Below are 14,168 nucleotides of genomic sequence, written 5' to 3' on the forward strand. Positions count from 1 at the left end.
AAGGTCAGAAGTCCAAAATGGATTTTATGGGACTAAAAGTAAGGCGTCAGCAAGGCTCTGTTCTTTCTGGACACATGGAGAGAACCAGTTCATTGCCTTTTCCCACTTCCAGGGGTCACCAGCATTCCTTGGCTTGTGGTTACATCATCCCCACCTCTGTTCCCTTGTCACATCTCCTCGGTTGGTAACCCTCCTGTCTCCTTCTTTATAAAGACCCTTGTGAGTACATTGGACTGACTACCCAGATAATCCAGGATAATCTCCCCATCTCAAAATCCTCAACTTAATCACATCTGCAAAGTCCCTTGTCCCCTGTAAGCTTACCTATTTACAAGTTTCAGAGTTTAGGACATGGACACCTTGGGGGGCCATTACTCTGCCACTCACAATTGTGTACTTACTCCCATTTACTTTCACCTTTGAAGAGCCAGACTGATCATTTGAACCAAATTACAAATAAACACCCACTGTTAGCTATCACATATCTAACTTATCAAAAAAATTCAGACTTATCAAAAAAAACCTGCTTTAATGTGGTCAGTTCATATTCATTTAGATTATGTTTGGGAGGAAAGAAATCCTCTACATGCTAAGAATTTTCTACCCCAAGGCAAAATTCCCCAGGAAGGGGAAGAAAATGTCGCAAACAGGAAAAAGATTAAACAACATGCACTTTTTTCTTTTAGGTTAGCAGTTTCATATTCCCTCTTGCCAAACATTAAAGTATATATATATATATATATATATATATATATATATATATATACACACACACACACACACACACACACACACACACACTTCCCTTTCTCTTCCCTTTCTCAACCTTTCCTTCCCGTGAACCAATGTGACTGAGATAGTGAAATCAGGCACTGAGGGCATGGAGTATTTGAACATATGTGCTGTCTAACAATGGTGGACTATAGCAAAAACAACTTCCCTGCTGTCTAATATTTCACCTGGTGTTGGAAAATCAGTGATGAAATGTCATTTAAAATAAAGCATTCTGGTTTCTACCACATAGTGGCTCAGGTTCAGAGGTTAAGATCATGGGTTTTGATAACAGATCTAGGGCTGAACCTCTGCTGGGCAATTACTAGTCCGATGATACTAGGCAAGTTTCTTACTCAATTCTGTAACCTATTCTTTCCACTTAATATTATGTTCACATGCGCATTTTCTCATATCATCAAAAAAGTGTGATGATCATATATTTTAATTCCAATTCAATGCCAACGGTCCAAACTAAAGCACAGAAAGGCTAACTGGCCTGCCTAAGATCTCAAAGTGACCCAGTGACATAGTGAGGAGTAAAACTCGAGTTTCATGTTGGCTTAGCCCTGTGTTCCCTCCACTCAACTCCTTTGGTTTCACTTCCAGGACAACAAATTTCATAGACAAGTCTCACATTCCCATCTTAGTCAGACCACATCTATAAATTAGCAGTTTAAGAGTCAAGAGAATGGTGTCAAAAACAGAATTCTCAAAGCAGATAGGGAAGATGAGACTTTCTTCCCCATTCCTTTACCTCCTTCACCCCAAACCCCACTCCCTAACCTGCCAACTCTTACCCTTACCTCTCAATGAGAGCAAGTGCTTGGAAAAACAATGAAGGGACCAAGAGATTGCTAGCATAATCATCCACCAAAGATATGCCATGAAAATCAATATAATAAGAGAAAAATGTGCTTGTCTAGTAAATGCACCTCTTTGAAAAAAGTCTCAAGTCCCCAGATTCTCCTTAGCTGTGCCCCTTGGCACAGGAACACAAAAGTAGGGCGGAAGAGCAAGACAGAATCAAGAGAAAGGTGTTGCTCAAACCAGAAACCCAAACCTTTTACCCCCTCAGCCTTCTAATGCCTCTTCAATACTGCCACCTAAGAATCAGTGCACATGGGGGCACCTGGGTGGCTCAGTCAGTTGAGCATCCAACTTCGGCTCAGGTCATGATCTCACAGTTTGTGGGTTCGAGCCCCACATCAGGCTCTGTGCTGACTGCTTGCATGGAGCCTGCTTCAGATTCTATATCTCCTTCTCTCTCTGCTCCTCCCCCGCTCACGTTTTGTCTCACTCTGTTTCTCAAAAATAAATAAATGTAAAAAAAAATTTAAAAAAAAGAATCAGTGCACATGAGAACTACATCAAAACAAAAAGCACAGCTAAAGAAACAGTCAACAAAGTTGGGGCACACCTGGGTGGCTCAGTCGGTTGAGCTTCCAACTTCAGCTCAGGTCATTTCATAGTTTGTGGGTTTGAGCCCCGCATTGGGCCCTGTGCTGACAGCTCAGAGCCTGGAGCCTGCTTTGGAATCTGTGTCTCCCTCTCTCTCTCTGCCCTTCCCCACTCACACTGTCTCTCTGTTTCTCAAAAATAAATAAACGTTTAAAAAAAATTTTTAAAAGAAACAACAAAACTAAAAGGCAACCTACTGAATGGGAGAGAATATTTACAAATGACATAAGCAAGAAAGGGTTAGTATACAAAATGTATAAAGAACTTATAGAACTCAATGCCAAAAAAAACCCAAATAAACCAATTTAAAAATAGGCAGAAGACATGAACAGATGTTTCTCAAAAGAAGACATACACATGGCCAACAGACACATGAAAAAATGCTCAACATCATCAGGGAAATGCAAGTCAAAATTACAAAAAAAAAAAAAAACTACAATGAAATAGCATCTCACACCTGTCAGAATGGCTAAAATCAACAACACAATAAACAAAAGTGATGGAGAAAATGTGAAGAAATGGGAACTCCATGCACTGTTGGTGGGAATGCCAGCTGGTGCAGCCACTGTGGAAAACAGTATGGAGGTTCCTCAAAAAGTTAAAAATGGAACTACCCAATGATCCAATAATTGCACTACTGGGTATTTACCCCCAAAATAATAAATAATAAATAATAAATATTTACTCCCAAAATAATAAACCCCACTAATTTAAAGGGATATATGCACCCCTATGTGTACTGCAACATTATTTACAATAGCCAACATGTGGAAGCAGCCCAAGTGTCCATATATATAATAGAATATTAGTCAGTCATAAAAAAGAATGATATCTTGACATTTGCAACATGGATAGAGCTAAAGAGTATAACACTAAATGAAATAAGTCAGCCAGAAAAAGACAAATACCATATGATCTCACTCATATGTGGAATTTAAGAAACAAAACAAATGAGCAAAGGGAAAAAAGAGAGAGAGAGACAAACCAAGAAACAGACTCTTAACTACAGAGAACAAACTGATGGTTACTAAATGGGAGTGGGGAGGGGAGGGTAAAAGAGATGATGGGGATTAAAAAGTGCTTTACCATGATGAGCACTGAGAAATATATAGAAATGTTGGGTCACTATATTGTACACTGAAACTAATGTAACATTGTATTAACTATACTGGAACTAAAATTTTAAGAAAAAGAATCAAGCACATGAGAGACAAAGAAAACAACATTATATTGGTTAATGTTGTGGTAGCCAAAACAAAAAGGTTTAGTAAGTTTCAGTAAGTTAGAGCAGCTTTAAGGTATAATGCCCTCAAATTTGCTCTGTTGATTTACTCAAAAATTCGTTTACCTGCCTATAAATGCTTTTGAAGTAAACGTTTTCCAGTCAGTTGTCTCCAATGTCAGATTCATACTTAGCAACAACTGAAGTCAGTTAGGAAGATGTTGCTCCCTTGTCCATTATGTAGAAGTTTGCATGGATCTTGAATACTTACTGCACAGACTCTAATGGTCTTTTACCCCTGACCCCTTTCTCCATTGTCTGTCCTTTCTCCTCCTGGATTTGAGTCTTGACTGCCTAGAACTCAAGTACCTACCTGCTTCTCCTTTCTTAGCTGAATTTTCTGGATGTGTATTCTTGCAAAAATGGACCAATATGTACTTGCCGTATCATTTTTACTTTCTGTGAGCTCTCTGGCTTCTACACACGGCTTAACTTACCCTTCCATATACACATGCACACACACACACACACACACACACACACACACCTTCACATAAACACACTACTAAACACTTAGTCCCAAATCCCTCAATCTACCCTGTCCTACTATTACCCCCCAAGTACCAACATAATGATTTCACAGAGGTGAAAGACATTTCAGAATGCCTAGAAGTGTAAAGAATTTCAAGGAACTCAAACTCCACAACATTCCAGTGTTTATTTTACATTCACCCTGCCCTCATGGCACAAAGGTTAGAGATTTGAAGCTAATGAATTACCACTATCATTGAGGCTTGATGATTCAATATATGATTGCATGAAATGGCTGCTCTCTTGGCCATACCCTATTTCACGCTCTTCAATTCATCTCTCTGCAGTTTTCATTGATTCAAACTCTAAGGATTCAAACTCATCTGAAATCCTGGATCTTCTTCCATGCACGGTCATTTAACGTACTGCTGAGAAACTTAAAAGAGTCTTACAAAATGTTATTTGTATTTTTTTTTCCATTCTACTATTACATTGATATTTACCTTGAAAAATTTCACTTCCAATTTGACATCCAATGCTATGTCACTTCTATAATTCTTCTTAAAGAGTTTGACATAAAATATATCACATGAGAGTTAATCATTATTTTTTGAGGGCCCCTGGGTGGCTCAGTCAGTTAAGGATCTGACTTCAGCTCAGGTCATGATCTCAAAGTTGGTACATTCAAGCCCCATTTTGGGTGAGCTTGAGCCCCGCTTCAGGGGACCCCTGCTTCTCTCTCTTTCTCTCTCTCTTTGCCCCTCATGGAATTCCCTCTCTCTCTGTCCCTCACTCACTTGTGCTTTCTCTCTCTCTCAAAACAAATTATCATTTTTTAATACAAATTCACAGATTATATAAAAAGCAAAATTTGGAAATGTTCAAAAATAAAATGTATGCAACATCAGCAAATAAAACCAGATCAGAGAAATCAGTAACCGCATTTTATATTTTTTTAAATATTAACTCTAGACTTCACTTATTATATCCATAGTAAACAACATATGTGCAACCTCTGGCTTAGCATCTAAGCCCTAGTTCTAAACACTTCATAAATATGTCCTCACTTAATCCTCTTACAACCTTGTGAAGTACATATTATTATCCCCTTATTATCCCCATTTTACAGTTGAGGAAACTGAACCCAGAGGGGTTAAGTAAATTGTCCAGTCACACAGCTAATGAGTGATCGAGACAGGATTCAGCCCAGGAAATTTCGCTCCGAAGTCTACCCCTTAGGTATGTAAGTAATTTATTTATTACCTTTTTTTTTTCTTTTAACTCTCTGCCTTGTCTCCAATACATCTCCTACACTTCTCACCTCTCCTAAATCATTCATCTATTCACTCATTCCTTTTCCCAGTTGGACACTCTTATAACTTCATAGTTGTCTATTTTGAAGAGAGAGAGAGAGAGAGAGAGAGAGAGAGAGAGAGAGAGAGAGAAGAGTGGGGAAAAATGGGGAGAGAGAAGGAGGAAAAGAAGCAGCAAGGAAGGGAGCAAGAAAAGAGAAAAAAGAAACTGCTCTATCTATAATCTTTTATTTGCATATAGATTACTCTGCTGCCCCCTGGAGATAATTTGGTGCTGATGTTTTCATAAACTTCATAAATTGAGTAACAGCAGCACTTTGAGATTTTGGTAATGTTTTGATGTGATTTTGATTGCATACCTCACACTGCATATTTATTTACATATTTTGGAAGCTAGTTAAACATAACAAATGACTATTTGATGAGTAGTAGAGATATTATGACCTAAAGAAATATTATTGAAAAGAATAATAATCTTCTGAGATGTCAGGATGGCTTAATAAAAACAGTAGTGTAAAGAAATGGATGGATTAGTGAATAGATGGATGGTTAGGTGGATGGATGCATGGATGGATGGGTGGATGGAATATGGATTCCATGCCTCATTCTACGAAAATTTGAAGTAAAATTGTCATAGGTCGAGTATCCTGGAAAACAAGCTCTAAAACAGAGTTTAGTGTGAAAGATGTTTATTAAGGAATAACCTTAAACTCATCACTTGTGAAATTGAAGGAACAGAAATTGGGGTGGGCAGAGCCAGAAATAAAACTATAAGGTAGGCCCACAACAAGTTCAGCTAACCCCATGGGGAGCTTTGGAGCTTGAACTGCCCTTTAGAGTTGCCCTCTGTTATGCTAAAATGGACCTATTTTTATACTACCACATTTATCAGTCACTAGATATAGCTCTAAGAAAGAGCATGGCCTTGGCTGAGGCAATCCATGAAGGGGCTGACTTTAACTGACAATACTACCAACACTGGAGCAAAAAATCCTTCACTGAAGGAATCGGGTGGTACCTCACAACATCTGCCATGTGGATAAATGTTGGAAAATAATGTAATCTAACTCTGGTCTCAAGTACAGTAGTATGCCACTCAACAAATTGTCTTTCACTCCCAAGAAGCCAAATTACTAAATAGAAATCTTCTTGAAAATGTAAGCTTGGAGAACTCTGCATTAAGATGCAGAGGAAAAAGTGATCCCACCCTGATCCCAGCACCCTCCCCTTCCCAGGGGCTACTCACACTACACCTTCTGCCCATGTCCCCACATTCCACCTCCCCAAAGAGAAACTAGACATGTGGGATGGGGAGGGGAGTTGGCCAGAGGAGGACTTGCCCATGGCATTAGAAGGAAGGATAGCTGGGAGTCCCTCCACCATTACCCCTTTCTAAACATTCCCAGCCAGCCCCTCAATCAAGTGTTTGAGACTCTTCATTCCCTTTGGGCACCCTCGGGTGAATCTTCAGTGATGATTTTGGCAACTTCAGGAACAGATGGCAATTCTCACAGTGGGGGATGAAGGTGGACTTTAGAGGCAGTTATGTTATTTTCATCTATGAGTGACAACTGGGAAGGGGAAGTCCAGAAGAATACAAAAATGAACTGAAAAGAATGAAAAGCTAAGTCATATACCTTAGCTAAAAACTGACATTCAGGCAAATTATTCTAAAAAAAGAGAGGTATCATCTGATCTCTAAAATGCCCCAATTACTAGAGTCAAAAAGGGACAGTAAATTTGAAAAAGAAATACTCCAGAATGAGTCAAATGGGATCATCTTAAATATCTCAGACAGTATTAATAATAAATGATTTTTGTCTTTCTAGTAAAATAATGTGAAACATGAAAAGCTGATACCTGTCTGTGATTTCACTTAATTTATAATGGACCTTTTTCAGGAGAATAACAAATGTTTTGTTGAACTGTCATGTTTTTACTATATCAGCAACCTAAAATTTTTGTTTCCAAATTACATTTTTACCATGCTGCCTATCTTTTATAAGATGATGTCATGTTTTCAATGAATAACTAGAAAGCAGTCTAAGTCGGTTGAACTTTAAGGAGTTAAATTTGGAAGTTTAAAAAATGTTAGAAATTTTTTCCTAGTTTTGAAAATAGCTGTTAAGATATGGCCCCTTAAGTTGAACTCCAATTCACACTTCAGTTTTGCCACTTAGTTTTTGGTTACTATTATTCTTTTTTTCCTGTTCTATCTATGTTTATTTGATTCCTTTTTTTTTTTTTTTCAAATCTGCTGTCATTGTTATAATTTCTAGTTCTCCACCAAAACTTTTAATTTTACTTTTTGTCTCTTTGAACACTAAAAGGATATTTTAAAGTTGCTGATAACTCCAATATTGAGAGTGGCTGTGGATAAATATTATCCATTGTTTCTTCTGGTTCCTTCTGTGAAGTTGGTCTCCTCATGTGCCGGTTAATGAGTTTTGTTTTTCAAACCGTGGAAATAATTTGAGGCCCCATAATGATTTTATCTTCCTCCAGAGACAAATTTCATTTATTTCTGCCAGTTATCTGTGAATTTAGCAACCTGGGATCATTTTAATCCAATTTTTTTTATTTAAAAATTTTTTGGGGGGGCACCTGGGTGGCTCAGTCAGTTAGGCATCCAGCTTCGGCTCAGGTCATGATCTCGAGGTCCGTGAGTTCGAGCCCCGCATCGGGCTCTGTGCTGACAGCTCAGAGCCTGGAGCCTGTTTCAGATTCTGTGTCTCCCTCTCTCTGTGACCCTCCCCCGTTCATGCTCTGTCTCTCCCTGTCTCAAAAATAAATAAATGTTAAAAAAAAAATTAAAAAAATTTTTTTAATGTTTATTTATTTTTGACAGAGACAGAGCACGAGCAGGAGAGGGGCAGAGAGAGAGGGAGACACAGAATCTGAAGCAGGCTCCAGGCTCTGAACTGTCAGCACAGAGCCCAAGGCAGGGCTCAAACTCACGGACTGCGAGATCATGACCTGAGCCGAAGTTGGACTCTCAACTGACTGAGCCACCCAGGCATCCCTGTCTTAAACCAATTTTAACGACAGATTTTATAAACCACCAGATGTCTCAAAGCTAGATTGCAGTCTATGTGAGGAATGGTTTTATTTTCTCCCCCTTCTTCCCTCCTCTCTCTTGCCCCAAGAAGCTGTCAAAACACTCCTTAATCTTTTAGTCAGTTTGTCTATATCAAGAAATATCCCAAAGTAAAAGCAGTTCCAAATGCCATCTGCCCCAATCCGTATTTTTTTTCTCGATCTTGGCCAGGTAATTCTTTGTTAGCTTGCAGGTTCCCAGATAAATTCCAGCGGAATTATACTCATAATAGTTATTATTATTTTCTACCTTTCTTCACTGGGAAAGTTGGTCTAAATTTCTGTCTGCCATTTCCAGATATAGAAGTCTCATCCCTTGCTTCTTTACTATTCCTCATCTCTCAAAGCCCCTCAACAACTCTTTTTGATTATGCATCTAAATATTTCCTGAACTTGAACACTTTACCAGTCTTCACTATATTGGATTAGAAAGAAAAGAAAGAAAGAAAAAGAAAGAAAGAAAGAAAGAAAGAAAGAAAGAAAGAAAGAAAGAAAGAAGAAAGGAAAAGAGGATAAAATTATGAATTCAAAAGCATGGCTTTTAAAAATCAGTCACTATGTCACTTAACTTTTGGACAGCAGCGAAAAGATAGACAACAGGAACTGAAGAACCCTGTGTTTGGCATCAGCTGCATTTCATACAACTTCCCTCAGTCTGCTCTATTCAAATCTTTGTTTATTTTGGTCACCTGTTGCATTGATTATGTCAATGAAATGTAAAAGCTCAGCTATTCCGTTCAACAAATGTAAAAAAAATTTAAAGTCAGAAGTCCTACATTAAGATATTTTTCCTTGAGTAGCTTTTGCTGCATTAACATCTCTCTAAATTATTTTTCATTGACTGCTTTCCTACTAGCGATCTTTCTTGTATGCTTCATTTCTTCTTCTTAAATTATTTTTATTTAATATGCTGCCAATAGTTTTGGAGTGGTTTAACATGATTTGAAAGTGTGTCTAGGGGAATTTTCTAAAGAATACTCTTAAGATTATCTTACCTTTGGAGGGAAAGAAACAGGTTATGAGACTTAAAAAGGTTTAGATGTTGGGGTGCCTGGGTGGTTAAGCGTCCAGCTTCAGCTCAGGTCATGATCTCAAGGTTTGTGAGTTCGAGCCCCGCGTCAGGCTCTGTGCTGACAGCTCACAGCCTGGAGCCTGCTTCAGATTCTGTGTCTCCCTCTCTCTTTCTGCCCCTCCCCCACTTGTGCTCTGTCCCTCTCTGTCTCTCAAAAATAAATAAATGTAAAAAAAAATTTTTTTTTAATGTTCACATGTTGAATTTGCCGTGCTGAGAAAAGGTAGATAAGATCTTTTTTATTATTATTATTTAGTGTTTCTATATTTTAGTTGGCTGACAGTGATAAAGCAATCAGACCAATGAGAAGCAGGCCCTGCTTCTAACATATTTGTCCAAAAAGTGAGTCAACCAGTTGTGACTGAGCCCCTACTGGTTTCAGCAACCCTGGTGAGAATGAACCAAAGATGAGCTTACACCACAAGCTGATCTATAAATTCTAATTCTTCAAAATGAGAACCCCAGAAACAATAGCACCGGAAACACAAGCCGTCATCCCTCTATCTTCAAAGGCCAATCACTATCACAATATCTATCTCAAGACACTTCCATCCAGACGGAGGACCCCCTGACTTTGGGGAGCTACCTTTGCAAGAAAGGAAGTAGGTAATGACCTGAAGATCTGGCTGCTTTGCTTATCTTTGTTCATTGTACATGTTTTAAAATTTTTCTGTTTCAAGATAATGTGTTTTATGACTGTTTAAATCTGGCTGATGATAAGAAAAGATCAGGAAAAGAGGAAAATACACTATAATGACGGCTAAGAGCAGATCACAGTGTTATGCCTGGAGGGTATACTTAAAGGTTGTGGCTGAACAAAAGGAAAGAATGTGGGAGTGGAAGTCCTGTACCCAAGAAGGCTTCAGGTCACAGAGCAGTCATCAAGGCAGAATTGTCCAAGATGGCATTAGGAATATGTCATTGAGTACAAAACTTAATACTTGTTTTAGGCCTATTTGGAAGCAAATAACAACTCCTTGTCTCCTGAGATATCAGTATTAATGAATAAGACTCAATACACACATTGGAACTAGTTTGGGGAAAGCGACATGCTCAAATATTTCCTAAACATCTTTTTCATTTTTTAATGTCTTACTATTTTTCTTCTTCCAAAAGATATTCCCTGGAAGTACAAATATTAAGTAATTCAATTATGCTCTATATACACCAATTTGGGTGTCTCTTAAGTGGGATTATTCCAGCCCGATGACTTCAAGAGTCCATAGAAATAATGTTTCTACAAAGCAAAGAGATGCATGATATAAAAATTACTTTCTATAAAAAGAAACAAAAATGACTAAGGGAGCAAATATTTTTAAATAGCTATTATTATAAAAGTAACATCTTCTTGGCAAAAACAATTTAAACTGTAGTATAAAATGATATAAAGTAAAACGTGAAGGGGCGCCTGGGTGGCTCAGTCAGTTAAGTGGCCGACTTTGGCTCAGGTCATGATCTCGGGGCCGTGAGTTCGAGCCCCGCGTCGGGCTCTGTGCTGACAGCTCAGAGCCTGGAGCCTCTTTCAGATTCTGTGTCTCCCTCTCTCTGACCCTACCCCATTCATGCTCTGTCTCTCTCTGTCTCAAAAAATAAATAAACGTTAAAAAAAATTTTTTTTTTTTAAAGTAAAAAGTGAAAATATTCCTCTAAGGTCTCCAATTTCCACTTGCCTTCCCATTCCATGCTCCATTTGTGGCGAACATAGTAATGTCTTCACGAAAGACATACAGGTCCTATTCCCTAGACACAAACACATGCATGTGTTACCTGAGATGGCAAAAGGGATTTTGCAAATGTGATTAAATTAAGGAGTTTGAAAGGGAGAGATTATTTTGTCTTATCTGGGTGGGGCCGATATAACCATAAAGGTCCTCATAAGGGAAAGGGGGAGGGCAGAAAGGCAGCGTCAAAAAGAGAGATGGAAGATGCTGTAGGCATCATGGAGGAAGATGGAAGAAGGAATCATGAGCCAAGGACTTCAGGCTTCTCTAGAAGCCGGTAAAGGCAAGGAAGCCGATTCTCCTCTGGAGCTTCCAGAAGGAACACAGCCTTGCTGGCACCTTGATTGTAACCCAGTTAAAGCCGTTTCAGACTTCTGACTTCCAGAACTGTAAGACAATAAATCTGTGTTGTTATAAGTCGCTAAGTTTGTGGTACTTTGTTGCAGCAGCAATAGGAAATTAATACATCATTTAACACTGTGGTAATTGTATAGCCTCCACAATGTCTATAAAAGCCTGCTATGATTTTCTTTTATAATTCTACTTCTTTATCAGCCCCACCCCTAATATTTGTGGAGTCAGGTGAGAGTGCAGGTATAGGCCCACATATGCATATCCGAGTATTTTAAAGTTATAAGTCAAGGTAAAAAATTGTTAAATAAAATATGTTCTATCCTCCTACCTTAATAAATATACCTTTGAAACAAAAATTTTTCTAATGTAAACCTGTGGTTTGTATAAGAACATATGCTGGCAAGAAATCAAAGATAGACAAATTTAATTACTATTATGTAAGGCTGGGTGTTCTCTTAATGGTCTATCTATGTTTGGAAGTCATAAAACATATATAACTCATAAGCCATTATATAATTATGTCATAAATCCTTTTCTTATTTCTACACAATTTAGTTTCTCCCTTAGTGAACTGACCATTCATATGCTTTGCCTAGCTTTTTCTCTATTTGGCTTAACTATATATATATATATATATATATATATATATATTCTCTATTTGGGTTATATATATATATATATTCTCTATTTGGGTTAACTATATATATATATATGTATATATATACATGTATATGTATAAGTATGTATATATATATATATACATATATACGTGTATATATATATACATATATATACATATACATATATATATACATATATATAAAATAGTAAATTTCCTTTTATTCTAGATATTAATCACCTCAGCTGCCTCCTATTTCTGTTTATTAAATAGTTTAAAAGAAGATAAAAGTCTACATATTTTTATTTTAAACTTTGACTCCAAGACAACATATGGATTTGTCTGGTAGATTTGAAACTGGTATTTTGCTGTCGTATTTTTTTATCAATATAAAAATCATCATTTTATTGGTTTAGACTATATTTATTATATTGCTGTGATATTAGGTCTTATTTCAGCCATGATATTTCTAATTATCTATTTCTCATACTTTTTAAGTTTATTTACTTATCTTTTCCTAATACTTCCTGTTTATAGTCTTATGGTGGGTAGTCCAACTTAATAAGTTCATATTTATTATTTTTTTTTCCCTATGAAGTTTTAAAGTTTATCAGTATCTAAATCTCTCCACCAAAAAACAAAGACAAATCTCTAAGCTCACTCTATTGTCCTTATGGTTTTGTATACAACCATCCACACTCATCCTATGCTAATATCATCCAGAGCAGTGCTACTGAAAATGTGGTCCATGAACCAGCACTGGTCCACAAACTGATACCAGTTTGTGAATAAAAAAAAAAAAAAAAAAAAAAAAAAAGCTTTGAGTGATGTAAATCAACTGTATTACCAAGCATACAATTTAGTCTTGCTGACTTTTGTTTTTTTCTTAGCAAGATTTTCTCAATAAAAGAAACAGCATATTGATTTACATTCCTGCCTAAGCCCCTTATCTCATCCAGATGGATAACAAACTATTCTTGGATTGACCCTTTAAGTAGCGTTGGTCTAGACTAGAGTTTTAGTTCTGGATTTTAGAATATGTTTTTGGATGTCACTGCTTAGTCAATGAAATTTACTAAGTTTGATTTTCGTTTTCTTCAACACTTTAAAAATGCTACTTAGTCTTTTCTTGCATCCAGTGTTGCTACTCAAAAAGTTCAGGCTGACTTTTGTTGCTTAGTAGTTGACCTGTATTTATCCTCTAGAAACTTTTAAGTTGCTTTTTGACTTTGGTGCTCTGAAGTGTCAATTTTAATATATCTAGGTATAAAGTTTTCTCATCTATTCTGTTGTATGAGCTCTTATTTCTTAAGTTTATTTATTTATTTTGAGAGAGGCACAGAGACAGTGTGAGTGGGAGAGGGGCAGAGAGAGAGAGGGAGACAGAGAATCCAAGCAGGCTCCGCACTGTCAGCATGGAGCCCAATGAGGGACTCAAACTTACAAAACCATGAGATCATGGCCTGAGCCGAAACCTAGTCAGATGCTTAACCGGTTGAGCCAGTCATCCAGGGGCCCCTGTATGAACCATTTCAAACCAAGGTTCTTACATCTTCCATTCCAGAAATTTTCAATAATTATTTTTCAAATACTAACATCCTTCCATTTATTTTACAGTGACTCCAATCATACCAATATTAACAATGCCTCTCCTATCCCCAGCAGTTCTTAGCTTTTTTATTTTTTATCTTATTACTGCTTCCTAATTTTATCTCTTCCTTAAAAGATTCTCCAGTGTGATTGTCCACCTATTTTGCTCTTTAGCTGTATTCATTCTGCTATCCAGTAATTAAACCCATCCACTGATATCTTTACTTCAACAATAATATATTGATATCCAGTATCTCTAATTTGTTCTTCTTTGAAGTTTTCTGTTTCATATTTCCTATATTCTCCCATATCTCTCAGAGGATATTTACTGCTTTTATTTTAAATTCTTTGTGCGCCAGGTCTGTGCACTCTACTACTTCTAGAATGATTTTTTTTTTTCCTTCTGTGTTCATAAAGT

This window comes from Panthera tigris, chromosome C2, assembly GCF_018350195.1.
Source record: "Panthera tigris isolate Pti1 chromosome C2, P.tigris_Pti1_mat1.1, whole genome shotgun sequence".
NCBI lineage: Eukaryota > Metazoa > Chordata > Mammalia > Carnivora > Felidae > Panthera > Panthera tigris.